Here is a 27,563-nt window from a genome sequence, read left to right as displayed (position 1 = left end):
GCAGGTGTGTGACCTTAAGCCCAAATAAGACAACGTCTTGGTGCCGTGTTGGGACATAAGACAGACACCCCCCTCCACCACCACCCGCCTCCCCTCAGGCCACTGTCCCCTCACACTGCTTCTACAAATGGCCCCAGAGAGAGCCGTAGATGGCAGGACAGGCAGGACACAGTGCGAAGAACAGAAAATAGACAAATACGTGATATTTGATCTAGGAAAACAAGTCTGATTCAGGGGGAAGGAAGGGTACAGTGGGGGCGGCCGAGGGGGCTGGCAGAGTCCAGCTCACTCCCTCCACCCTCCAGGGCACCTGTGACGCTCATGCGTGTCCTGACACGGAAACGGGGCCGCAGAGGGAAGATTGTGTCTGCGACCCACTCCTGAGCGGGCCAGTGTAGCCACGGATCCAGCTGGACCCAGATGTCTCTCAGACAAGCCACAACTCCAGTGAGATCCCACAGAGGAGCGGGAGTTGGCACTGAGCGGCCTTCCCAGGCTCACCTGCCGCCTGTCATTGCTCGGGGCACATGTCATCACTGAACGGTACAACGTGTCAGAACCGGAGGGTGGAAGTGTGCTGTCCCGCATAGTGGCACCATGTCATCACTGGGTGGTGGTGCCGTGGGAGCGGTGAGGGGAAGTGCCACGGGAGACTCACTAGGTGGACACATCCGCCCCTGGCATTGGGGCTGGGCGCTTGTCTGGGCTCAGATGTGGGGGCTCGCTCACCCCTGGGCCCCTCACCAGAGGGCCTGCGGCATCTCTGCCAAACTCCCTGGATGTGCAATGGCTGGTGGCCACCAGCTGGCCTCCCCAAGGGGGTCTGAGGCGCTGATTGCTTCTTGCTTGAGAAGCTTTACACATCTGCTGTCCGGGTCTCTGTCCGGGGAGTCGTGCAACGGGGCCGCTGTGATTTGTTTGCTTGCTTGTGTGGTGTGGGGCCAGCCATGCTCAGGGACACGCATGGGGTAGCGTGGGTGAGGGACTGGCTGCAAGTGAGGAAGCACCTGAAGGGCCTGCTGCCGCCTCTCTGGGCTCAGCTCAGGCAGTGTTACTGGGGCTGCCACGAGAGAGATCACGGCTGTGAGGACGAGGAAGGCACGTGGCGGGACTGCGTGCGGCTGGTGCTCCCCGTGCCTGCCCTCTGCCCTCTTCCCTGAACCCGCCACCCTCCGCCCCCTGCCCTGTGCCTGGGTGCTCGCCAACACTCGTGGCCATAGGCGGGGTCAGGCACAGGCAGTGTGGATAGGCGGACGATGCACTTCTGCAGTTTCCTACCTTGTCTGGTAGGACGTGGCCCAGGGTGAGGTGAGCTCACCGCAGGACCTACGGACGTGTCAGCCCACGCAGCCATGCTGGCTTCCACCCCCGGGGGGGCCTTGCAGCACCAGGGTATAGGAGGAGAGTGAGTGTTTTTATTGATCAAAGACAATCAGAGCAGGAGGGCGGCCATCCCTGCTGCCTCTGTGGCCTCACGTCCCTCCCTTCAGCCTGTGACTCCTGCACGGGGGCCAGAGAAAGACGAGCAGGAGAGAGGGGATGGTGGTCCTGCGGTGCAAGTGGGGTGTCCTTGGCACACAGCAGAACTGGACTTCGACAGAAACCGGGTAGGGAAGCACGGTGAGTCCGTCAGAGCAGGCGCAGTGGGAGCCCTGCAAGCTAGACCCCAGGAGCCCGAACCACCCGTGGTTGCAGGAGGCCTGGGGCAGCAGAGCTGTGTAGGATCCAACCCACCCGGGGTCCACGTCATCTGATTCGTGATGTACAGGTGTGTGTGTGTGTGTGTGTGTGTGTGTGTGTGTGTGTGTGTAAGTTTTTCTTTGTGAGAGCAGGATGTGTCCACAAAAGGAAGGGGAACCCAATATCCCCTGGGACTTCGCGTGATGGACATGCAGGTGTGGGCATCTCTGGGTTGAGGGCCAGCCTGCCCAGGGGCAGTCAGCTCTCTGGCAGAAGTTTCTCTCAAGTGGAGTCTCAGGGTCGCCGGGCAGGTGTGTGTCCCCCAGCCACACTGCTATGTGGAGGCGAGGGGCCCCGGGATCGGTTCTTCTGGCCCAGGACGCAGCCGGCAGGCAGGCCCGGTTCTGTGTTCCGGCCCGGGGGGGGCGCCCAGACAGGCTGTGGGCATGAGCCTTTAGTGGTGTCGGTGGCATCAGTGGCAGGGTCTTCTCTAGGTCAAAGAATTGTCGCCACCCCCTGATTCGCTGGTTTCCCCAGAAATAGCGAATCAGGGCTGCTGGCAGGGCCCAGCATGGCGCCCAGGAGAGAGGAAGAACACGGGCAGCTCATTTCAGAGGGAACCAGGCCCGGAGGCTGGCAGGGCTGCCGGGTTATGATTAAATTTCAGAACGGCGAGTACATTTCTATTACGGAAAGGCCTTTGACACATGCCCGAGAGCCGCCCTTCTTTCAATCAATTTTAGATTCACAGAATCTGGCCAAGATCAGGTTCTTGCACAATGGGAGGGTTCAACACATTCGCTCTCGTGATTGCAGCAAGCGGCGTGCGAGGGGGTCCCTGCGTGGCCCCGTCCCCCGCCTGGCTGCCTCGCTTGCCTGGCCGCTGTGCGAGGGTGTGGGGGTGATGGCTCCGTGAGCCTGCCTGGCTGATGAGCACCCCTGTTCTGGGCCGTGGCCCCGTGTGGTCACACGTTCCCTGCCAGAAGCACTCTCGGGTGTGGGTGATGCTCACCGGTCCCCAGGGGGCACGTCAGACCCCCAGAGTTCACCATCTCCAGCCTGGGAGTCTCGGCTCCTGAGTCCTCTCCCCGGCCCCCGACCAGGCCCTGGACTCGTCTGCCCCATCTGTGGAGCTGCTGTCTCGCCCCACAGCTGACGCCCCACACAACTTCCTTCTCCCTCACTCCGTCCCCCCATCACCCCAGGCCCACTCAGGCACCTCCTCCGCTCCTTAGGACTGATGCGGCCATTGTGGAATGTGACTCTGTCCTTTGGCTGCCTCTTTCTGATGAACAGCACCACACATCACCCACAGAGCCATCCAACTGTTGAGTTACCCGTCCATCTGTCCATCCGTCCATTTGTCTATCTGAATGTCCATCTGACCATCCATCCATCCATCCATCCACCCGTCCCTGGGTTGACAGCTAGATAATTACCAATTCTTGGGTATTGTGACTGGTTTAATGATGAATTTTCAGTGTGTAAGAGTGTGTGTGTGAGAGTGTGTGTGTGTGTGAGAGAAAGAGAGCATGTGTGTGTGAGAATGTGTGTGAGTGTGTAACTGTGTGAGAGTATGTGTGAGAGTGTGTGAGTGTGTGAGAGTGTGTGAGTGTGTGTGATTGTGTGTGAGTGTGTGAGAGTATGTGAGAGAGTGTGTATAATTGTGTATATGTATGTGTGAGTGTGTGAGAGTGTGTGTGAGAGTGTGTGAGAGAGTGTGTATGATTATGTGTGAGTGTGTGAGTGTGAGAGTGTGTGAGAGTGTGTGTGAGAATGTGTCAGAGAGTGTGTATGATTGTGTGTATGTATGTGTGAGAGTGTGAGTGTGCATGTGAGTGTGTGTGAGAGTGTGTGTATGTATGTGAGTGAGAGTGTGTGAGTGTGTGTGACAGTGTGTGTATATGAGTGTGTGTGTGAATGTGTGTGAGTGTGTGTGTGTGAGTGTGCTTGCCCAGGCTCAGGGATTCTAGAGAATGGTTTCATGCCCTTTCTGAACCCTGAGACCTAGGAGAGGGTGCTGTTTCCCTGGGAGCTCCTTCCTCAGTGGCTGTGGCGAGACCAACTTTGCTGAGCAGCCGCCAACCCACCACGTCCCTCTGAAGGTCCTGGGATCTCTGTTTCCTGCTTTTATTCCTCATTGAACAGGCTGTTTCAAGACAGGAGAGCTGCACCTCGTTCACTGCTCAGCCCAATTTAAGCGTGGTTTCCTGTCTCATCTGCTGGCCTCCAGACCACCCCCAAATCTACAAATATCAGAATCGTTGAGACCACTTGGACACGTGTCACTGTTTGCCTCCACTGAGCTTCCATGTGTGATGACTCTGGCATGACGGTCATTGGGATTTAGCACCCGTGTCCACGGCAGTGGTCATGGGGTTTAACACCCGTGTCCACAGCAGTGGTTGTGGGTACTGAGCGCTGGTGTCCACGGTAGCGCGGGCTCTCCACCTGCCCTCGGCCTGTCGTGTCTTCCCCTGTCCCCTGCCAAACCCCTCAAGGCTGGAGCTGTCCCTTTCCAGTTCGGCTGAAGACCCACATACCCCGTGGCCTGCACTGTGTGGAAGCGTGCGCTCTTTCAGTGGCGTGGGGGACTCGGACTGTTGATATTTCTCTAGCTTGGCAGTAAAACAAAATCAATGCTAATTTAATAGGAGCGCACAAACCAAGTTTTGCTTTCGTTGACCTTTCCCAAAGAGTGAAGGGCCGTGGCTAGAAACGGAATCAGTAATTGCTCGCTTGATATGCTCGCTGGGTCGCAGGCGCTTTTCATTCCATCTGTTTCTTTGAAATCCAGACCTTGATCTTAGATATATTACTTGATAACAAGTCTGTTGATGAAAACGGCTGCCTTAAACCTGTTTATAATTGTGCAAAGTGATTTTTAATCCCCCCAAATACCCTTCCTCTTGGCCGAGGGGGGGAGTTGTTCTTTAGGGCTGGCTGTTTTTCTTAGATGATCTTTAATTACAACGTAAAGCAGAAATTCTTCATGGGGGATTGGATTCTACTTGTTAGAAAATTACAGAGGGTACTCGGGGATCTTGTATCAGCTGCAGGAACAAATAGATTAGAAAGAAAAATGATGGGAAGCCGAAAGTGTTTCCTTGGGGAGTCGGACACTCCCTGGGGACATCCTAGTTGGGTCCTGCAGGGAGCCTGGGCTGGAGCTTCTCCGATGCTTCTAGAAGCTGTGAGGAGAGAAGGGGATAGGGCGGGGGAGGAGAAGGGAGGAGGGGCGGGGAGGGAAGAGGAGGGGAGGGGGGAGGGGAGGGAGAGAGGAGGAAGGGGCTTCCCAGTGGCCCTAGGACTGGGCAGGGGAGTCCTGCGGTAACCTCCTCCTGGGGCCTGTCATGGCAGGACTGGAAGGGAGGGGCCGCCCTCTGCTGGCCCTGGGAAGGGTGTGACAGTCCCATGTCCAGGGAGGGGACAGGGCAGGAGGCTCCCAGGAGGCGGGGAGAGCTGGCCCCTCCCAGGGAGGTGGGGCTGGGCTGACCACAGGATCCTCAGTGTCCTGCTGCTGTGCCGCCAGTCCCAGCAGGCAGGGGCTAAGGCAGGGGCTGAGGGAGGGCCTGAGGGAGGGTCTGAGGCAGGGTCTGAGGGAGGGGCGAGGGAGGGGCGAGGGAGGGTCTGAGGGAGGTCTAGGGAGGGCCAAGGGAGGGCTTGAGGCAGGGGCTGATGGAGGGTCTGAGGGAGAGTCTGAGGGAGGGGCTGGGGCAGGGGCTAGGGAGGGGCTGAGGGAGGGCCTGAGGGAGGGTCTGAGAGAGGGTCAAGGGAGGATCTGAGACAGGGGCTGAGGGAGGGGCTGAGGGAGGGTGAGGGAGGATCAAGGGAGAGCTTGAGGCAGGGGCTGAGGCAGGGGCTGAGGGAGGGCCTGATGCAGGGGCTGAGGCAGGGGCTGAGGCAGATCCGAGGGTGGGGCTGGGGTAGCGGCTAGGGAGGGTCTGAGACAGGGACTGAGAGAAGGGCAAGGGAGGGTCGAGGGAGGGGCTGAGGCAGGGGCTGAGGGAGGGGCTGAGGCAGGGGCTGAGGGAGGGGTTGAGGGAGGGGCGAGGGAGGGTCTGTCTGAGGGAAGAGTCTGAGAGAGGGTCAAGGGAGGATCTGAAGCGGGGCTGCGGGAGGGGCTGCGGGAGGGGCTGAGGCAGGGGCTGAGACCTGGCCCTGCCCTCCCATCAGGGGCCTGATAGGGCCACACGGTTCTGGGGTGGGGGCGGGGGGGGGCGGTCCGGGTGCGCCTCCCACGGGAATGTGACTCTCCCGGTGACCCCCGTGTCCCCGAGCCAGCTGGGAGCGAGAGATGCCCCCTGAGGCCCATCTGTGCGGACTTGCTTAGTGGGGGCTCCAAGCCCAGCCCCAGGCGTGGCTGACCGTGGCACTCATCAGGGGAGACCCTTCCTCTCTGTGTGCCGGCCGGGACTTAGGTGCTCCGAGGCAGTCACCTGTGCTAACTGCCCCAGGTCCACACCAGGGCGCCCACATGCTGCAGTCCCTTGCGTGGCTGCTTTGGGTCGGTGGCTCAGGGCATCGCCTGCATTTCAGGGCGTCCGTTGGTGTCTCCAGACACTGCTGGAGGTTACAGGCGGGCAGATGTCCAGGGCCACGTGGGGCTCTCCTGCGGAACCGCCGGCGGCCGGACAGTGGCTGGTGATGGCTGTCCCACGCAGCCAGGACTTCTGGAGAGACCAGGAGACCGGCCAGTGTCCACCCTCGGCCACGTCCCGGCCGCCACATCTCCCGTGGCTTGGGGCAGTGACTCCCTCGAGGGGTGTCTCCAAGGCCTCCTGGTGTCCGAAGGCATCCAGGGAAAATCTCGACTGGGTGGAATTTTAACATGACCCACATTTTACTGAGCTGGGGGCCCACGGGGGTGGGGGTCCCCACTGTTATCTCGAAAGCTGCCTTGATGGCCACCAGCATCGCTCTCAGGGATGACTTTTCCAGCTGCTCTGTGGCCTTCTTTGGGTCCCCAGAGCTGTCTGGATGCAGTCCCCCCTCCGGTTCCACTGGGCGGCTCCCAGGACCGCAGGGGGTGCCCATCCGTGCTGGGGGCCAGGACTGCCCCGGGAGGTTGTCCCACAGCCTCGGAGGGCTGCGGGTGCCCGGAGGCTGGTCTCAGGTGCTGGCCTCTGGCCACCTCGCCAAGGGCAGGTCAGGGCAGGTCTCGTCAGCCCCCAAAGACCCCGCGGGCAGCCCTCCCAGTGTTCCTGGGTCAGTGCCAAAGACCCCAGGAACTGCAGAGACTGCGAGTCTGCATGGGGTGGGGGCCACAGGCCAGCGAGGCACCCAGGCGGGCGAGTGTAGGCTGCACCCCTTCCTCAGCGGCAGATCCGGCGTCCCCTCCGTGCCTCAGTTTCCCCATGGAGCCCAGAGTCTTCTCCACACTAATGTCCCCACCAGCCCCATCCCCTCCGTGCCTCAGTGTCCCTGGTGGCCCTGTGGTCCCTGTGAGGCGTTTGCTGGGCGGCTGACAGAAGGACTCACCCAGGACTCTCCTGGCTGAACCGTGACCCTGCTCGGTCCCCGGCCTGCTGCTGGCTCTCGTCCCCCCTCTCCCTGGGGAACCCACCCAGGCATTGGAGCCCAGCTGAGCCCACCTGGCTCACCCGCTGAGCCAGTCCATTACCAAATGAGCCACCCCTGCGGGGCCACTCCCATGTCACCGAGGGGAGGGTGTGCGTGAATGCCCAGGGCCTGGCGGGGCTGTCAAGGGATCACCGTCCTGATTACTAACCACAGTTCCCAGGGCTCCTGGCGGAGCTGGGGACCCTCCCAGTGCTGGCAGCCAAGCAGGATGACCGCGTGCTGGGCCAGGCCCTCCCCGCTGGACCCTAGCCGGGACCTTCCCCAGGGTTCCACGTGCTCGCTGCATCCGGCCCTCCCGGCTAACCAGCCATGTGCCTCTGTCCTCAGCGGAGGGTGCCCGGCCGCCCGCTGAAACCGTCCCCTCCACGGCCCGGCACGGACCCCCACTCAGGGCTCCCCCCTACCTTCAGGACCTGCCCCCCTGTGTCCTCGGCTCGGACCCCCACAGGAACCGGCCAGGAGAGGCCTTTGCCCTTAGAGCCAGCCAATGGCTCCTGACATGAGCATGGCCTCTGCGTCCTTGCTGCCATCTGCAGCAGATCCCTGAGGACCCCGAAGCCCCTGAGTCCTCCTGGGACACGGGCTGAGGGGCCCCCGGAGAGAAGCTGACAGAGCAGGCTGGGCTCTCATCCATTTCCTGGTCACCCTCAGCGTTCCGGGAGGGGCAGCAGACGCGTTGCGCCAGCCCCCGACGGCCTTGTTCCCGGTGAACCCCAGGAAGAGGCCGGGGGCCTCCACGCTGGCCCCCCGTAGCCCGCCATCCACGCATCTCCGGGAGTGAGCGGGAAGGCCTTGCCCTGCATGGCGTCTCGAGACTCCGGCCACTGCTGACCCTCACACGGGCGGGACATGCCCAAGACTGTGGCCATAGCCCCAGGGAAGGAGGGCAGGAAGCAGGAGCAACAGCCACCAGGCCAAGGCCTGCTGTGCACAGTCAGTGGCCAGCATCCTCCTGTCCTGTGAGCAGACTCCAGGGTGTCGGGTTGTCCCTGTGGTCAGCGGCTGTGAGGCCGGTGTGAGCTTGGAAAGGAACAGGGAGGGGGAGGGGAGCACGATGCACGGGCCTGTGGGGGGTGATCGGGGAGGCCGCCCACCCGGCCGGGTTGGCCAGAGAGGCCGTGACCTGGTGCCCCTGGGCTTGGGGGCTGGACAACATGGCACAAGAGGATCGGGCGGGCTGGGCAGCCTCTGGGGCACGCTGCCCCCCCCGGGGCGAGACGTCTCTGTCCCCTGTGGCACGGGAAGCAGGGGCCCATGGTGGACGGAAGCCACACGTGGACGGCAGAAGCATGTTGAAGAGCTCAGGGCCACGCTTGGAAGGAGGTCCCAGGGGCCTGTGGAGGCCTTGGGGGGCGCCCAGGAGTGGCCGGGGCAGCGCGGGGGACTCCCAGTGCCCTGAGCACACTCGGTCCTGGGAGCTGACCACAGCGGGTGGTCCGAGGGAGACCGAGCGGGGTCCGGACAGGGCGTGGGGGGCGCCTCGTGACCCTGCCCCTCCCCCTGGCACGCTCCCACCATGGGTTCGTTTCCAGGCACCGGCAGGAATGTCAATATGGAATGAATCAACTTTTTCCACATTTTTCCCTCGCAGTTCTTTTATAAAGAACAGACTTTTCCACAGAGGAAATTAAAAAATACATAAAACGGAGACGCGGGTGGTGCTGAGTCGGGCCGGTTTTCTGGGGCTCTGGGCCGGGCCTGGAGCGTCTGCACAGGGTGAGGAATTAGCACGCGTTCCCGACGCCGCAGCCCCGTGCCGAGCCCCGGACGCCCCCGCCAGCCACCCAGAGTGAGAAGAGTGTGACTGGCCCCGAGTGAACGTGTCTGTGGGACGCTGCCCCCCCAACCCCACACGCCAGCAGGCTCTCGGCCACTGCTCTCTCCTCCCCAGCCTGTTTCCCGCGCGCAGCCGACACGCTTTTGTCTCCTGTTTCACTCTCGCTCGGGCCTCTTCCATCAGCATTTGGCTCTGGTTTCTTGGACGCGTCCTCCCGGGTGATCTGAAGCTGCTCCTCGGTTGCATCTGGAAACGTCAGGGAATGAGATTCGGGGTCAGGGTGGTCAGTCCAGACCACTCGGAAAGCCAGTGCCTGCTGCACAGTGGGACCCTGACCGTCTACACATGGGGCCCTGACCGTCCATGCGGGGCCCTGACCATACACGTGGGGCCCTGAGCATCCACACGGGGCCCTGACCATCCATGCGGGGCCATGATGCATCTATGCGGGATCTGCGTGGTTGGCAGATGACTGTCCCAGTGGTGGCTGGACCCCGGGGCACAGAGCCTGGCCTGGGGGACAGCCTGTGTGGCAGAGGGCAGCCTGGGGCCTCTCTTGTCTGTGGGAACGTGCAGAGTCCACCTTGGACCTGAGTGGTCAGCAGAGGGTCGGAGCGTGGCTGAGCTGCCTGGGTCGATGATGCTCCGGTCAGCCCTGTGGGGGACCCTCCTCCCTGGGGCCTGGGAGGGCTACACTTCACTGTTGGCTGGCGAAGCCTGGGGTCTTCCCCATGCCAGGGACCCAGCCCAGAGGTGGCGCTTCCAGCCCTGCCCCTTGGCCTCAGCATGAGCTTCCAAGCTGGTGGGCTACACTGCGCCCATCCGAGGGGGACCCTGCCCAGTTTTCAGCAACGAGGGGTGGGGGGACCCGCCTCACTCCTCTGGGTTCTGGTTACTGAGCTGCAGGGGTGGGCAGGGCGGGGCTGCCTTATTTCCCGGGGTCTCCCATCCTCACCTGCTTGATAATTTAGGTGTGGGCAATGTGTGAGCAGGTGGGCAGGTATGTCCAGTGACAGGTGCGGGCAGGTGTGAGCAGGTGTGCAGGTGCGGGCAGTGATAGATGTCGGCAGGTGTGAACAGGTGTGCTGGTGTGAGCAGTGGCAGGTGTTGGCAGGTGTGAGCAGGTGTGAGCAGGTGGGCAGGTGTGAGCCGTGACAGGTCTGGGCAGGTGTGAGCAGGTGTACAGGTGTGAACAGTGACAGATGTGGGCAGTTGCGTGCAGGTAGGCAGGTGTGCGGGCAGGTGTGCAGGTATGCGCAGTGACAGGTGTGGGCAGGTGTGAGCAGGCGTGCCAGTTGTGCAGGTGCGGGTTGGTGTGAGTGGGTGTGAACAGGTGGACAGTTGTGCAGGTGTGAGTAGTGACAGGTATGGGCAACGTGAGCAGTGACGTGAACAGATGGAAGCAGGAAGGGGGTTGTGCAGATGGATACCAGCCCGGGGTCCGAGGTTCGGGCCCCACATAGTTCTTGCTGTCGGAGCAGACAGTGTCACCTCAGGCAGACAACACGGCCCGTTAAAACTGCTTTTCCTTGGGGCTTGAGCAGTAGCACAGTGGGTAGGGCATTTGCCTTGCACACGGCCCACCCGGGTTCGATTCCCAGCATCCCATATGGTCCCTTGAGCACCGCCAGGGGTAATTCCTGAGTGCAGAGCCAGGAGGAACCCCTGTGCATCGCTGGGTGTGACCCAAAAAGCCATAAAATAAAATAAAATAAAATTGCTTTTCCTCTGAGGTAAATTGGGGAGCCCTTGTGGTTCTTTAGGAGATTTGAGAAAGTCGTGTCTGAGAGCACGGCATGGCGGCGCGTTAAGGACTCTGAGCACTCAGTACAAGTTATTATTAAATTAATAACCACACTGGAAATGCATCAGCCGGCCAGCACGGTCCCAGGACTCAATTAGATCATAATTAAATGTTTTAAACAATGTCTTATGCTCAACTTCAGCGAAAGAAATTATTGCTTTGCTTTTAATGGCTATAAAATTCTACTTAGCTAAATAATGGAATCGGGCGAATTCCCCACAGTCGAGACTGATTTAGTCAGATTGGGAGGCAGCGGCTCACGGCCCTGCCAGGGAGCTCACAGCCACCACACCCGAATATTCGGGCTATTGAGTGGGATGTTGAGTGTCTTGTAAAATTTCCTTGACAAGAAGAAAATTCAGCCCTCTAAGATAAGAGTTGAAGTGAAATCCATCCCATAACCTCATTGAAGTATGCTGACGCGCTATCCCAGGGTAAAAAAAAAATTATGTAAATACCTTTTGTAATCTTCGTCGAAAGTCCATTACAAATGTATTCTACTTTTTTCCTTGTTAGAAAAATATAATCTTGGAATATGAATGTTTAAAAATGTTTAGTCTCATTGACATGATACAATTACATGCGCACACACAGACAATTTAGATAATTTGCAGTGACAAGTGAGACCTAAATTACAGGAACCAGAAACCCAATTATTTCAAATTGAATAATCTTGCTGACCAATGAGTCACCCACTCCGAGGGAACAAAGGCAATGGCTCCGTAAAAATCTCCTCCTCGGATTAATCGTTCTGCTCTAATTTCCCCCTAAATCACATCAGGGTTTCCAGGGAAGGCGGCCGGGCCGCTCTTGGGGCTGGTGAAGGCGCCCGCGCTGGGCCAGGTCGACTATAATTTTCTCCTCGCTCTTCAGTCTGGACCCCCGAGAGGGAAGGGACGGGACACCTTCCGGAAGCCACGCCTCCCTCCCACTCCTGCCAGACCTGGCGGTATGAGGCCACGGCTTCTCCCTTCACCGGGCTCGGCTTGGGGCAGGGCTGAGGCCCCGTGGCTGCAAGTCCCCACTCGGCTCTCGCTGCAGGGCTGCTGGCGGGAGCTGGGGAGGAGTGTGCCTGGCCCGGGCTTCTCGCTCACGGCCCCCCCACTGTCTCAGGCCCACAGTGCCCCTGGCTGCTCATCTTTTCAGAGCAGGGCTGCAAACGCGGGCGCGGGTGAGAGTGGCCCTTGACAGGGGTGGGTGAAGCCCGGGAGCCTCCATCTCCCCGGCCTGGCTGAGGAAGCTCCTTCCGAAGCTCACACGTGAGGGCTCTTCTTGCAGCCGCATGGGGAGGGGGTGTTCGCACATCTGCAAATTCTGTGCTTCGAAGCCACAGGGCCCCAGAGTCCAGGGGCCACGGGAGCCTCAGAGCCCCAGAAGTCACAGAATCCACGAGAACCAGGGCGCCCTCAGCAGCCACTGGGGCCACAGGGGCCACCGAGGCCACAGGGTTCACAGGCCATTTGTCTCTCTGCCTATGAGAGGTCCTTGGGTCTTTCTGGAAGCTCAGAGGGGCTGAACTCAAGTGGGGGCCCCAGATGCAGCCGCCGACCTGTGCGTCCACGTCGGGGAGAAAGCTCAGGCCTCTACGTGGTGCTGAATGTTCTCCCCCACATGCGGTCCTCAGAAGCCCAGGCCCACCTGCCCCGTGCCCGGCAGCCCACACCCGGGACCCCCAGCCCACCTGCTCGCCGCTGGCTGTCCATCTCCAAGGAGTCCTCAGGACAGGGCTGCGGCCCGGCTGTTAGCACCCCCATTCTGCCCCAGCACAGCTGCACCTCCCGAGGGGCTCCCTTGGCCGGGGCCAGCACCGGGACTGGCAGCACCCATCCCTGCCCGACTCCTCCCCGTCACCACAGAAACTAGCCAGTGGGGGCGGGGCTCAGCCGCTCTTCCTGCGTGTCCAACCGGGGCAGGAGGGCAGGGGGCCACCCACAGGGGCAGTCCCCACCTGGCACTGTCTGCTCTCCCGGGCACGCTCGGGCTGGGCGAGGCCTCCTCCCCGTGGCAGGTGAGCTGGGGCCACACTGCACGGCGCCCTGGCCTCGGGCCGCAGAAACAACCCATCTATAAAGTCGTCATTCCCGTTCCAAGGGACGTCTGCACCAGCAAGGAGGCCCCCAAGGGTGTCAGGAGGACCACAGCTCCTTGGAGGAGTCCTTGAGACAGCCGAGTAAAGAGCATCGAGCCCTTTTCTGCCACCACTGGCGGGAGCTTGGCTCCCCCTGAAGGCTCCCACAGGGGTCAGCAAGGGTCCCGTGGGACTTCTGCCCCCCGCAGGACCCTTCCCGCTTCCTCCCCCAGGCAGGTGTCCCGGCCCCTGCCTCGAACCTATCAGCCTGGGCTAACCGGGGTTCATTCTCGACACTCGCGCCCTGGTCTGCATCAGCGTCCCCCCTCCGGCCCTCCCCTGGGGCGTCCCTGCCTCACCTGAACTGCCCGTGAACTAACAGACTCCCCCCTTCCCGAGAGGGTGCCAGGCCCGGAACGGAAACGATGGCATGCACGGAATCAGTCAACGGCGAGGAAACGCAAACCTCGGCTCTGGGTAGAAATATTTTGAAGGGTGGCATGGGGTTTGCAGAGAAAGCTGGGCCTGGTGTCGGGTGGCAAATCCTAACCATGTCCCTTGAGTGGTGTGGACACCCAGGGGTGCCCCAGGCAGCGGTGGGGGGCATGTCTGGCCCCTCGGTGCCTCTTTGCCCCCAGCTGGGAACCTCTTGATGTCCAACCAAAGCGTCTTCCAAGCCAAGCGGATCCGCCAGCTCCTCAAGAGAGAATCGGCCACAAGCAATGACCACCACCCACCTGAGCCCGGCTCAGGACACAAGACCAGGTGGCTCCCGGGCGACCCCCTGTGAGCCCCTGAAGCGTTCCCCATCCCCCGTATCTTCAGCAGCCAGGAGCCCAGCTCAGGGCTGTCTCTGTCAGAAAACCACCAGCTCTTCACCAGCAGGGCTCAACCGAGCTTCAGAAAACAAAACCGAACCCTCCATCCCCGGCACGACTCCAAGCGCGGGCCTTGAATTCCGCCTCAGACGGAGTCATCCAGCGACACGCAGACGCGGATTCAATCTTTGGGAGCTGTTTGTTTTGATTTCAAACAGAGCTGGAAGATCAAGCTAATCCCGTAGAAGGGGGGCGTCCTCGCTGGCGTCTGGGGCCCCCGCACACGACATGTTCACCCTAATCCTAACCCTAACCCCCACACGCGACACGCTCACCCACTCACCCAGAGCCCGGCAGCGCAAGGGACCCAGCTCCTCGCTAGACTCTCCCCTCGGCGCCAGCCCCGCTTGTGCCCAGGCCTGCTCCTGGCTCGGTGCTCAGGGATCACTCCTGGCGGGGCCGGGGGATCGTCTGGGGTGCTGGGGGCCAGACACGGGTCAGCCGCAGACCAGGCTCGTGCCTGCACTGTCCTACAGCCACACCGGGCGGCCTTTCTATGAGCGTGTGTGGCTGCGGTGAGGGCAGGACCCCGAGAGCCTCTGTCCCCGGGGACACATAAGCCACCTGGGAGCAGCTGTGGGCCGCCACGGGCCTGGAGGACAGGAGGGGGCGGGGGGCTCAGGACTCCCAGGGTTAGCAATCGCAGAGGGGACGGCAGCCAGGGGACGGTGGCAAGAGCCGTGGAGGAACCCAGCAAGCTGCGTGCTGGCTGTTGGACTAGCGGGGCCACCGGGTTGCTGCCCACTCACCCTGCCCAGCTCGGCCCCCACCCCACTCCCACCCCCACCCCAGCTGCTGGGGACCCACAGTGCCCCCTGCTGGCCAGAACCGAAGGCTGCAGCTCCGAGAGCTTCATCCGGGAGCCAGGCCTGCCCCTGTCCGGCGCATGGACTCCCTCTGCCCTGCATGCGGCCTGGTGCTGGTCCCCTTCCCTGTCTTCCACGATCAGCGGAGAGGCCCCTAGAAGAGCAGGGTGCTTGCTGCGGGCCCCCTCGGCCGGGCTTCGGCCCCTGTGGCCCTGGCCTGCCCCCGCTTCCCCGACCTCAGACCCGCAGATCCCACGGCCGGCCCGGCTCAACCTGGAAGCGGGAGGAAGCCAGGCCAAGCCCCACGGTGCTGCTGGACCCCTCAGGGCTGCCGCCGGCAGCGCCCACTCTCCCTCTTTTGCCCCCAGCGCTGGAGCCGGGTGGGGGGCTCTAACAGGAGCCCGGGGTGCAGCCCGGGAGGGAGAGGAACCCCCCACCCCCTGCAGGCCCTCAGACGAGAAACAGCAGCACTGAGCTCTGTGCTGGGGGGTGCCAGGTGGGCTGTCAGGCGGGCAGATGCCCCTCCCCGAAGGCCCACCCACCCACCGGCTGCTTTCGCTTTGCTGCGACCGCCTGAGTGGCGGGCCCACCCTCACCCCGCCTCCCCCTCCCCCCCCCCCTGCACATGAGGACCAGCCGCCCCGGTGGGGACACACACGACACGCACTTTCGGGGCTTCCTCCAGGTGACATCTGCACCTGGGCACCCACTGATGACAAGTATGCCCGTATACACGTGCTCACAAGGTCACGCCGTGCTCGTGTGTCTCCACACACGCGTGCCTGTGTGTGCAAGTGGACACAGCAGACTTCCAGGATGCTCGAGGCTCTGCCCCAAGCCTGGGACCCACTCGGGCTCGTCCTGCTTCCTCTGCTCAGACACTTCAGAACTGCAGCAGCTCGTTGCAAAGCCCCGTGACAGGGGGGTATCTGAGGGACCGCCCGTGGGCTCTTGGGTGCAGACCCAGCACGGGCACCAGGGTGGACAGGCCGGGGAGGCTGAGCCTGGCCCTGGGAACCCTGTGGCCCCACGCCCGCCAGGCACTACTGCCTCTCATACATGATTCATGGGGGGATGTAGGGCTGGAGGCTGGGGACCAATGTGTGGACACGAAGGGCCCTGCAGGGACCAGCTCAGGACGGCCTCCCCTCCGGCTGGCTCAAAGGGGGCAGGGCTGGTCAACTTGTCAGAGTTTTGCTTTTCTTCCCCAGATGTGTTTTCCTTTCCCTCTCTTAAAGGCACACTGCTCCTAGCACACCCCCACCCGCCCTCCCGGGTGTCCCGCTTTGGCGTTGGCTTTGCCCTTCCCGTTGGAGGTGGGTGTGTGGGGGCGGCCAGGGTGGACGGGCTGGCCACCCCCCTTCCCTTGGCTTTGATGGACTTGTCCCCCTTGTACACCGCAGCCCCGGCTCCTAATTATAATGCAAAACAGCTTCCCACAGCCCGCTTGGCGCATTTCAAGTCTAAAGTTCCTTCGAGTTCTAAGGACTCTAAAATATTGATATTCATTAATTGTGTGGCTTTTGGTGACATAAACGCACATTACATACTTTCATGTGCGGAAACAGTAAGGGGGAAAAAAATGCCATGTCACAAATGTTTACATGGCTGTTGAGGAGGACGAAGCCGCGCGCCCAACCGTCTGTGCCTTCAATGCTGTTAGCAGTTGTAAGCCCGTCAGAGAGCCGCCCGTGGGAGCAAGTGCCCTCGTGAAACACAATTACAATGAGAATATCTCATTATCTCATTGGCTTAGCTCCCGCTCCGTTGCCATGGCCGCGAATACACAGCGGAGGCTGCAGGAAGAGCAGGCGAACAAAGACCAGCGCCTTGTACAATGACATCAGATCGTGTTAGACAGAATAGACTTAATTAAATGCCCCCTGATGGAGGCCAAAATGCAGAAGTTGGGTCTCCTCCTTAGCAAGGAAGCCAGCCACTTGCAGGCACCCGGCCTGTTCCTCAGAGCGCCGCCACCTTCTCCCGGAAAAGCAGGCCGGCTTGAAGCAGGTCTGAGGGGCTGGCCCGTGCCCAGCCGCCTCCCGGTGGCCGAGGAGCCCAGCTGGCGGTGCAAGGTCATGGGTGTCCGGGACCCCAGCAGACTGCCGCCCAGAACTGGTCCTGCCCACTCCCTCCTGGCTCCGCCGGCATCTGGCCTTGCAAACTGAGAATGACATTGCTCTGGCCATGGGTGGTGAACTGACGTCAGGAGCGAAGTCGGCCTTCCCACAGGGTCAGTCTCCAGCCCCCTGCTTGAGCCGGCCTTCACCACGTGCTGCGCCTGGGGTTCAGTGCCTGGCACTGCATGCCTCATGGACGTGGCCTCCCCGCACGCACACACGCAGATAAAACCAACGCAGGTCAGTGTGAGTTGCCGTTCACATCTCTGAGCATCGGGGCACGTCGCCCACTTCTCCTGGAGATGCAGAGCCCTGGCCTGCAGTTCCCTCATAATGCGAAATGAATGTTCCTAAAATAGAACTCTCCCTGCCCTGGGGAAAACGATCTGCCCTGATGCTCACCGCCACAGCAGTGGGGGAAAATTTAAATCACTTATCGGCCCTGGAGACTCTTGGGTGACATAATGTGACAATAATGACAGCCCCGGTGGTGTTAATTGATTTTTGTGCTGGTAGAAAGGGTAATTTGGCTGCCACCGCCACTGCCGATGGCCGGCTTGCTGATTGGGGCCGTTAATGAACAGAAAGCCCTGTTCCCCGTGAGACGCGGGTGATTACGGCGCGGCCAGGTGGGCCCACACGTCCCATGGGTGCAGGGAAGGGCAGCCCTGTGCTCAGAGCCCCCTACAGGCCCCCAGGCTACCCGAGTGAGACCCCAAGAAGGGTCACTAGGGTGTGAGGTGGTTGGGATTAGGGGGCCCAAGGCTGGGGGACACTTACTGCACACATTCCTGTCCTGTGCTTCAAGGCGCTGGAGCCCAACAACCTTCTTCACATGAAAAGCCTCGCTCTGGGGAGTGTGTGCAGAGCGGGACAGGCAGAGGCGGGGTGTGTGTGAGTGTGTGAGTGTGTGAGTGTGTGTGTGTTTGTGAGAGAGTGAGGTGTGTGTGAGAGTGAGGGGTGTGTGTGTGTATGCATGGAGTGTGTATGAGAGAGTGTGAAGTGTGTGTGAGTGTATGTGAGAGTGAGGAGTGTGTATGTATGTATGTGAGCGTGTGTGTGAGGTGTGTGTAGACTGTGAGAAGTGTGTGTATGTGTGTGTGAGGTGTGTGTGAGGAATGTTTGTGTATGTGTGTGAGGTATGTGTGTGAGGAGTGTGTGTGAAAGAGTGTGTGAGGTGTATGTGTGAGTGTATGTGAGAGTGAGGAGTATGTAATGTGAGGAGTGTGTATGTATGTGTGTGAGGTGTGTGTAGAGTGTGAGAAGTGTGTATATGTGTGTGTGAGGTGTGTGTGAGGAATGTTTGTGTATGTGTGTGAGGTATGTATGTGAGAAGTGTGTGTGAAGTGTATGTGTGAGTGTGCGTGTGAGAGAGTCTGTGAGGTGTATGTGTGAGTGTATGTGAGAGTGAGGAGTGTGTGTGTGTGTGAGGAGTGTGTGTGTGAGGAATGTGTGTATATGTTATGAGGTGTGTGTGAGAAATGTGTGTGTGGAGTGTGTGTGAGGTGTGTGTGTGAGTGTGCTGTGGCTGCCCGGCTGTCCAGTGCTTGGATCTGGGGTGCTCAGGCCGGTTCTCGCTGAGTCTCTGCCGTTGGGGCGGACACTGGTCTGGGTCCTGAGGTCTCTGCCCCCTGCCTGGGCCGTGTCTCCTTTCCTCGCCCTGTGGCCGCAGCTGCTTCTCCACTGGGGACACCCTGACGGGCCAGGCCTGTGCCCACTCTCGGGGCAGCCCGCCTGGTGAACGTCAGCCCTTGCCCCCGACACGCCCCTCCCTGTGGCCCACCCGTGCCTACAACAGAGACCCTGAGATCCCTGAGCTCTGCTTGCTCACCGTGGGTCACGGAGTCCTCGCAGTACGGCTGTTCCCGGCACTCGGGGCCCAGGACCTCTGCCGTATCCCAGCTTCCCGCACCCAAGCCTGCCCCTGGCAGACACAGAATAAGGCGTCTCACACTGCGTGTTACAGCAAAATGGCACTCGGAGTTATCAGAACACAAACAGCTCAGTGAGAGGTGAGAAGAAGAGCACAGTAATGGTGCGTCTCCCTTGGTGCTCCGGAGCCGCTGTCTGATGGTCTCCGGAGCGTGAGGTGCTCACGAGCCTCAACTCACTGTGTCTGCAACGGCCTCGCGGGCTTGTGTTCTCTCCCAGCGGTCAGTGCTGTGGAACTGAGGGTCTCCGCAGGGGCCAGGCTCCGGGTCTGTGGAGCTGGGCGATCCTCAGCCCGCCCCTCCTGGGCCTTCAGAGTGAAGTCCGATGTTCCTGGGAGTCTCGTCAGTTCGGCGGCTCTTCCCAGGAGCCAAGCAGCCGGGCGGGGGCCACTCGCATAGCGGCTGCTGTGGGGCAGCCAGACCCCAGGGCCGTTCTAAGGCCAGCTATCAGCTATTGCTCCTCTTCCTCCTCCGCCCATCCCTCCCCCTCCCTCCTTCCACCTCCCTTCTCTGTCCCTCTTTCTTCTGGGTTCTCCACCAGCCCCCGCCCTCCCTCCCCCGGCCCCCTCTGCCGTGAAGTTGAGTTGGGTGAGCTCAAGGCAGCCCCCAACTGTGGTCTCTAGGATGGGCATTGGGAGCACCTGCCTTCTTAGGGAGACCCTCACCTCTCCAGACCAGGAGGGCCCAGGACTCTGCGTCCCCCACATGAGCCTGGAAGACCCCCGCCCCGGTCTTCCCCGCCAATGTGGTGAGAGACCAGGGTGCTGGATCCATGCCATGGTGAGAAGTCAGGGTGCTGGCACCTTGCGTGGTGAGAGACCAGGGCGTTGGCACCAGGCTGGGCCAGTTGAGCCCTCCCAGGCAGGCAGGAACGGTGTGTCCACACTGGATGTGCCCCTGTCTGCCCTCCCCTCTTCTGCACATGAGAACCGGTCCCCTTCCTCTGCTCTCTGCTTGGCATCCCCTCAGGAGACACTGCCTGGAGGTGACAGAGGGGGTCCCAGGAACAGCCCCACCCCCCTCCAGTCTCTGGCCCATTTCCCCTTCCGGCTGGCAGGGTTGTTTGTCAGTCACAGCTACGCACACTTTTGATTGAGTACGTGCCCCTCTATGGCCCTTGTGTCCCGTCCAGCTGCCGAGCCTCCCGCCCGCCCGGGTTCCCTTGGACCCACCCATTCCATCTGTCTTCGGGACTCTTCTGGGTATGGTTCTGGGCCTTCCTTACACTCTTCCTGGTGGGTTCATTGTCTATTAATGAAAAGCCACTGACTGATGGGGCTGGAGCAATAGCACAGTGGGGAGGGCGTTTGCCTTGCACGTGGCCAACCCGGGTTCAATTTCCAGCATCCCATATGGTCCCCCGAGCACCGCCAGGAGTAATTCCTGAGTGCAGAGCCAGGAATAACCCCTGTGCATCGCTTGGTGTGACCCAAAAAAGAAAAAAAAATCAAAAACAAGTCACTGACTGTCCCCTAAGTGCTGACCTTAATACAGCCACAGGTGCCCTCCGCCAGGAAACATCAGCACACATTAGTTTTACATTTTATGACTCCATTATTGCTAAATTAGTGGTTCCCATTTCTGGGGTGTGGAACGAGCTCTCAAGCTCTGAAACCCCCCAGGGCCCCCGTTTCTGCTTCCTGCGTCACGTTCGTCCCTCCTGCCATGTGCTGCGTTTGTCTGAAGGACTTCTCTGGTTCTCCCAGCTAGCGTGCGGCAGGGACTATTGGTTTCAGCTTGTATGCGCTTGATTTTAGTTTCACTGCTTCTTACTCCCCCCCCCCCCCCCAGCTTCTCTGTGAAGGGACGTTGGCACACCATCAGAAGTGCCCATTTCCTCCTGTCCCACAGCTCCGTGGACACTGATGGCTGGTCCTGGCTCACACCTGGTATTTCTGGGACAATGTGAAGTGGGTTTATGATCGTGTCTAGCTTCTGACTGCTGCTCTCATGGGGGCTGTGGGGAGTCTCCACGCCCCAGCCAGGCCTGTGGTCACCCTTGGGTGCTGCTTGGTACCAGGAGGAAGATGGTGGATGGGAGAGCCTGGCCTCCCACTGCCGCACTCTGGGCCACCATCTGTTCATCCTCTCGCCCACCGACGGGCACGCAGGCGGCTTCGGGGATGTTTCCACGGCCCGTGGCCTGATTGGAAGAATGTGAAGTTTGCATGAGATTGTGTTTCCATCCTGAGCCCACAGGGGTGCAGAGAAACTCACAGACAAGGCCTTTTCTCTAACGGACAGACGCCTTCAGTCCTTCTTGGTCACTGCTTGGTCAGGGCTGGCCATGTCCCACCGTTCATGTTATACTTCTCTTAGCGGCTGTCTGTGAATTTCTTTCACGACCATTCGTGATCATGTTACTAAGGACCTAAATAGTGAATGCAGTTATCAATGCTCCTATTACCAATGAGTGCTAATTGCATGTCACATATTCATCATCCATACAGTGCCCGCGGGAAAAGCCGTATTTCCGTTTTTGTCTGTGCAGTGAGGCCTTGAACATTAGAGGCTAAGCTCCCGCCCCTCAGTCTGTCACCCCAGGCCTTCATCCACCCCCTCACCACATCTCCTCACACTCTGCAAACGGGACAGTCCACGGGGCATTTGTCCTCCGTTTCACTGCTTGGCTCAGTGTGACCCTGTCCACTGAAGGGACCCTGTCCCTTCCCAGTGCAGTGACCAGCCCTTCCTCCTCCTCACCGCCCGCAGCTCTTGCGGTCTCTGGGGGCCTGTGGGTTCTTTGTCTCATCTTCCCTCTGCCACCTGGGTTGCCCTAGACCTCAGCATCTGTCACCAGAGCTGTAGGGACCAAGGGAGCAAATGAACAAATCTGACTGAGAAGTAGGGGCCAGTGTGCCCTGGGCAGCCCTCGAGTGACTGTCTCTGCGGCCCCACCCTCCCTGCCCGGCAGGCCTGGCCCATGGACCGTGCCCAGGACGGGAAGGGACACGGGTGCCGGGGAAACGGTTTTCTGGGTGCCTTCTCTCGTGTTTCTCCCTTCTGCTTTCTCCCAGCACTGCTCAGCCATCGGGCAAGTTGGGGCGTTTTCTTTTCCGCCCTCGCTGGTTCTCAGACCGCATCAGCTGCGTTTCTGGGCATCCCGGGAGCGTGTCATGGGCCAGTGCAGGGCTGGGATCTCCAAAGTCCTTCCCTGAAGCCTGCGCTGGAGGCCAGCGTGTCGACCCCACAGTTGTCCCCACAAGCGACTCCTGAGTTCCACGCCCATCACAGAGGGTCCCGGAGACCCCGTGTGTGAGCCGTGGACACTGGCTCTGTTCGCAGGAGGGTCTCGGCGTCACTGGGAGTGACGTCGGGCTGGCTGTGGGCTGCCCGTGGCAGCGTCAGGGCAAGGTAGCTGGGCTGCTCATTGGAGGCTTCGACCTTGACTTGCCCCTTATCAGATTGATTTGTTTAGGGCTGGGTGGTCGGGGCAGGATGTGTGAGGGGCACAAATCTGGAGCAAGATAGCACAGCGGTAGAGCATTTGCCTTGCACGCAGCCAGCCCGGCTGAGCCGGATTCGATTCCTCCGCCCCTCTCAGAGAGCCTGGCAAGCTACCAAGAGTATCTCGCCCGCACGGCAAACAAAGCCTGGCAAGCTCCCCGTGACGTATTCGATATGCCAAACACAGTAACAACAAGTCTCAAAATGGAGATGTTACTGGCCCCGCTCAAGCAAATCGATGAACAATGGGAGGATAGTGTTTGTAGTTTTGTTTGTTTGGGTGGTCGGGGCAGGATGTGTGAGGGGCACGAATCCAGAGCAAGATTCATGGAGAACCGGATACCAGGTGGGAGCAAATGCCTCCAAATCTGTGCCCATGCCCCGGGAACGAGCTGTTCCTCTGTCTTCTTCATCCTTTGCGCTACCCGGGTCTGTTGTGCAGAAGCGACGGCTCCCCAGAACCAAGATCACAAGTCAGAGAAGAATTCCTTCTGGAAGGCGCTTCTCGAAGCTGCGTCTGACGGCACCGACACTTCAGCTGTGGTTGAGATGGTTCTCACTGCGGGTTCGGTCTGAACTGGCCCACGAGCCTGAGCGGGTTCTTGCCGCTCTGCCCGGATCTCTTGGCCCTGCAGGAAGCAGGTGCAGCTGGAGGGGGTGGGGGTCTTCCCACCTGAAGGAACCGAAGGAACTGAAGGAACTGAAGACAGGGGGCTCGTGCCACTGAAGGAACCATCGAGGACCTCAAAGGCCACTGTCAGCGTCGGCAGCGTGAACTCGGGGTGGCACCTCGGGAAACGGCCAGCCCGGGAGTCCACAGGACATTAGCAGGTGACAGAAGTAAGAAGTCAGAGGCCCCAGAGGTGAGCTTTGGGACAGTTAGTAGGATGGCCCTGGGGGGCACTCGGAGGGGGTTGATGGTCTCTGGGCTACACCCCCGTGGGCACAGCAGCCTGGCAGAGAAACCCCCTGCGGTGAGTGAGAGACGGGGGGTGGGGGGGGGACCAGTAATAGGAGCCACACTAGGGGCGCTCCCTGGGCAGTGGGGCCACTGGCAGCTGGGGGCGGGGGGGACCGAGCTGTGCAGGGCTCCAGGGCGAGAAAGGCCTGGGGGGGGGGGGGCGGGCACTGGCCGACAGGGCTGGGTGGAGGTGGGTCTGGGAGGCTGGAGAAGTCACTGGGCCAGGGACTGACCCATAGCTTTGCCCCCGCGTGAGGGGGCGGAGGGGGTGCTCCCTGGGGCTTGCTGAAGGGGGGTGCCTTCCTGGGCAGGCAAGGAGGAAGGGCTGGACCCCGGGTGCTGGCTGCAGACCCTTCCCTCTAATCAACAGAAGCAGCCCTGCCTGCTCACGCACCCCCGGGGGGAGGCAGCCAGGTGGCCAGCCCGGGGCAGTGCCTTGGCCTTTGATTCTAAACGGGCCTGTTCCAGGATGGGGCTGAGGACGCATCCCCCGCCCAGTGCCTGTCTGTGGCCCTCCTGCCGTGTCCACCTCCTGCCGTGTCCACCTCCTGCCGTGTCCACCCTCCTTCCTGTCCACCTTCCTGCCATGTCCACCCTCCTTCATGTCCACTCTCCTGCCATGTCCACCCTCCTTCCTGTCCACCCTCGTGTCATGTCCAGCTCCTGTCATGTCCACTCTCCTCTCCTGTAACCCTCCTGCCATGTCCACCCTCATACTGTGTCTACCTCCTGCCACGTCCACCCTCCTGTCCCGTGGCCTCCCCGTCCCAGACCAGTGCGCCTGCATTCCTCCTCCCACTGGATCAGCCTCTTGGGCCAGCAGCAGGCAATGACCAACCTCGTGCTGTCCGCAGGTGGCCCCCATTCTGCTCAGCAAGGCCAGCTAGGGGTGAGGGACAGAGCAGGGCCACAGGGGCCCCAAGACCTGCCTCCCAGGGGCACCCACCAGCCACGGCCGCGCCCTCGCCGCTGCTGCTCTCTGCGGCCTCGCCCACCACCACTTTTCTTCTGGAACGTTCTGCTTTCTTCCCCGGCCCTGCCGCCTCCCTCCCGGCTCCCGATGCAGACGGACAGGCTGGCCCCGGGCAGGCGACTCAGCGGCAGGCCCGAGCTGTGGCTCTCCCAGGCTGGGCCTCACTCACCCTCCAGGAGGGGGACCCCAGAGCCCCTGGTGGACAGACCCTGTCCCCAGCTCCACCTGCAGTGAGAGCTCCGGGAGTCTGTGCCCGGGCGGGTGCGGCGGGTGCCAGGGCTGGGGTCAGCAGCGTCTGCCTGCTCGAGGGCCCGCCCAACCGATCAGGGGACTGTGGGCGCTCAGCCCTCAGGGCCTGTGAGAAGCGTGTGACACCCTGTACCGGGGTCGGTCAGGGCATCCAGCGCCCGGTGCTCCAGCTCCTGTGCTAGGGACGTGCCGCAGCCTGACAGACCCTCAGCCCTGCCCTGCCTGGCCGCCCCCCACCCTGCCCCTGCTTCTGAGTGGAAAGCCTCTTTCCCGGGAAGCTAGTCAGAGCCCAGCTCCGGGGGACCGCCGGAACCGGGCAGAACCCTCGCCTTGGCAGAGTGTGGGTCTAATTGATTCGCATGTTGGAGAACTTGAACTCGATTTACGATGGAGATGCACCCGATCTGTGACATGCGAACCCCCCCCCAAGTGAATAACAAGCCGTGCATGTGGAGGAGGGCTCGGCTTGCAGGGGGAGCATGGCTCGCTCCCCCTAGATCCCGAGAGACAGGCGTCTCTGGGGGCTGGCGCTGGGCCGGGCCTCACTGGAGCCCCCCGCGGCCCCTCTGCCGCGTCCCACGGCCCCTTAATGAGAAACATGCTTCCTTCTAATCCTCAGCTCTGCCGTCCTGATTATACAAGATGGCTCATTCATTATTAATCTGTTTGTCAGACAGCGCGGCCGCCACGTGGCCGCCTGGTGCCGGCAGCCGGTGTGCGGGGAGCCGCATTTGGCCGCACCCCACCGAGGCCCCGGGAGAGTTCCACACGCGGCGCAGAGCACCGGCTCGGGTGGGCCTTGTTATGGGAAGGAGCCGGGATGGGGACGGGAATGAGTTAGTCTGGGCTGGGGAAGGGCGTGGGCGGGGGGCCGGGCGGAAGAGCCACTTGCCAGCACAAAGGGGCCACAGCGTCCCCCTTCTCGCCACTCAGACCTCCGTGACCTGCGCATGGCAGGAGGGACCAAAGCGGGGCACCATGTCCCCAGGCCAAGGCACAGCCAAAGACCCGGGCATGCTCATGGGAAGCAGAGGCAGACTCCCTGCGTGTTCCCGTGGCCACCGTGATGGGGGACCATGCAAGTCTCATTGACTTCCGGGATACAGGGAGACCCAGACCGTGTTGTAGTATTTTGGGGGGAGAGGCACACCTGGAGGTGCCCGGGGTTGTGTCCTGGCATCTGGGGGGCCGTGTGGGAGGTCAGGGACGGCGGCCGGGTCTGCCTCCCTCTGAGCCCCCCAAGCCACCATTCCCACTAGTCACGGCGCCTCTCAGACAAGTCCATCTTGCTCACCCTGCAGGTCCCATTCTGACCACTGCCTGGTGGCCACATGGCCAGCGGTGACCTGCCAGACAGTAGGTGACTGAGCAGCTCCATGGGGAGGGCAGAGAGAGGGAGAGGGTGTGCGGGGATGGGGGTCATCCTCGGGCACCGGCTGCTCAGATCCATGCTCCCTGGGACGGTCACTCGCATCTCCAGGATGGTCACTCTTGTCTCTGGGACAGTCGCTCACATGTCCGGGATGGTCACACATATCTCCGGGATGGTCACTTGTGTCTCTGGGATGGCACTAGTGTCTCCAGGACGGTCACATATGTCTCAGGAATGGTCACTCGCATCTCCGGAATGGTCACTCGCATCTCCGGGATGGTCACTCTTGTCTCTGGGACAGTCGCTCATGTGTCCAGGATGGTCACACATATCTCCGGGATGGTCACTTGTGTCTCTGGGACGGCACTAGTGTCTCCAGGACGGTCACATATGTCTCAGGAATGGTCACTCGCATCTCCGGGATGGTCGCACATGTCTCTGGGCTTGTCATGCATATCTCTGTGGCGTGCATCTTCATGACGGTCATGCCATCTCCGGGTTGGTCATGCAAGGCTCTGCGCTCTGCATAGGTTGGGTCCCAGCTCACTGCAGCCGCGTGCCTGGATATGGTCCCAAGGGAGAGGCGCCAGGAGGGCACCCAGGAGGGACTCTAGTTGGTTCCTGGGATGATTCTACATGTGCCTGGCTGGGCTCTGAAAAGGGTGTTCGTGACCATACCACAGCCTCTCGTCATCCCAGGTCTGCAGAGCTCCAGGGGTCAGTGGGTCGAGGGGAAGGGAGGGGAGAGGAGGAGAGGGTCTGGGGGTGAATGGAGAGGAGAGGAGGGAGGAGGGGAGGGGAGGGGGGAGGAGGAGGGGGAGGAGTGCAGGGAGAGGTGAGGAGACTGCAGATGGGAACAGGCCTTGCTGGGGCTGACTCTTGGGGACCCCCAGGCCCTGTCCCCACCCTTCACAAAATATTCAAAGGTGGGTGCGGCATCTGTACCCCCCGAGAGTGACCGTTCAACTCCGCGTGGGGGTAGTGGCAAGGGAGCTTCAGTGAGGGCAGGTGGGCGCAACCCCGGCATGCGTCTATCTCCAGGGCGGGCTGCATTCAGGGCCTGAGCAAAGGTGACGTCCACCGGGGGGCAGGGAGAAGCGAAGTTGGAGCGACTGTCATCGTGAACAGGATGTTTTGTTTCCCTCCAGAAGTGGCTGATTTTATGCGGCATGGAACGACCGACGCCTCTCCTCTCTGAGCCCTAGAAGGCTTTCTTTCAAAGGAAAGCAAGAAAGGTTGGTTGTTTGAACTTCAAATCTGGGCAGGAAGTGAGCAGAGATGGCCAAGCTCGGAGCTATTTGCGATTCTTCAAAAGACAAAAACACTGATTATTTTAAGGAGATGCAGTTGACACGTTCCGCAGGTTAGGATTTTCAGGAAAGAGGATCATACAATGAACACAGCACTGAGGAGGAAGGAACTAACAAAGCAAACCCAGACCTTAGGAGGGGCCATCTGGGACCGCTTAGTGGAGGGCCCGGCTCCCAGCACCCCCTTCCCCCCCAGCATTCCCCGGGGCGAAAGGGCTGAATTTATTTGGTCAAGTTTTCCATCCAATTACGTTCTTTAAGGTGCCACTAAACAGAGTTTGAGTCCAAAGGGCAGAGCTCAGTGTGGGAGAGCTCGGGGTGCACGGGAGAGTCTGGGGCGGAAGGAGTGAGGGGCACTGAGGGGAATGTGAGACTGATAGGTACAGAGATCCGAGTAACTAAGAGGAATACGGGGCCGCGGTTAAGGAGGAGTTAAGATGTGAGGAACTGAGAGCACACCGGGCTGACAGTGAAGGGGATCGAAGTAATACTGAAAGGAATGCAAGACCAGTAGTTAAAGGGTCGAGTATCTAAGAGAATACGAGACTGAGAGGGGATCTGATAATAATGAGAGGAATGTGAGACCAGTAGCTAAGGGGATGTA

This window comes from Sorex fumeus, unplaced genomic scaffold (genome assembly GCF_029834395.1).
Source record: "Sorex fumeus unplaced genomic scaffold, SorFum_2.1 ptg000024l, whole genome shotgun sequence".
Lineage (NCBI taxonomy): Eukaryota > Metazoa > Chordata > Mammalia > Eulipotyphla > Soricidae > Sorex > Sorex fumeus.
Note: the sequence above shows the minus strand (reverse complement) of the source record.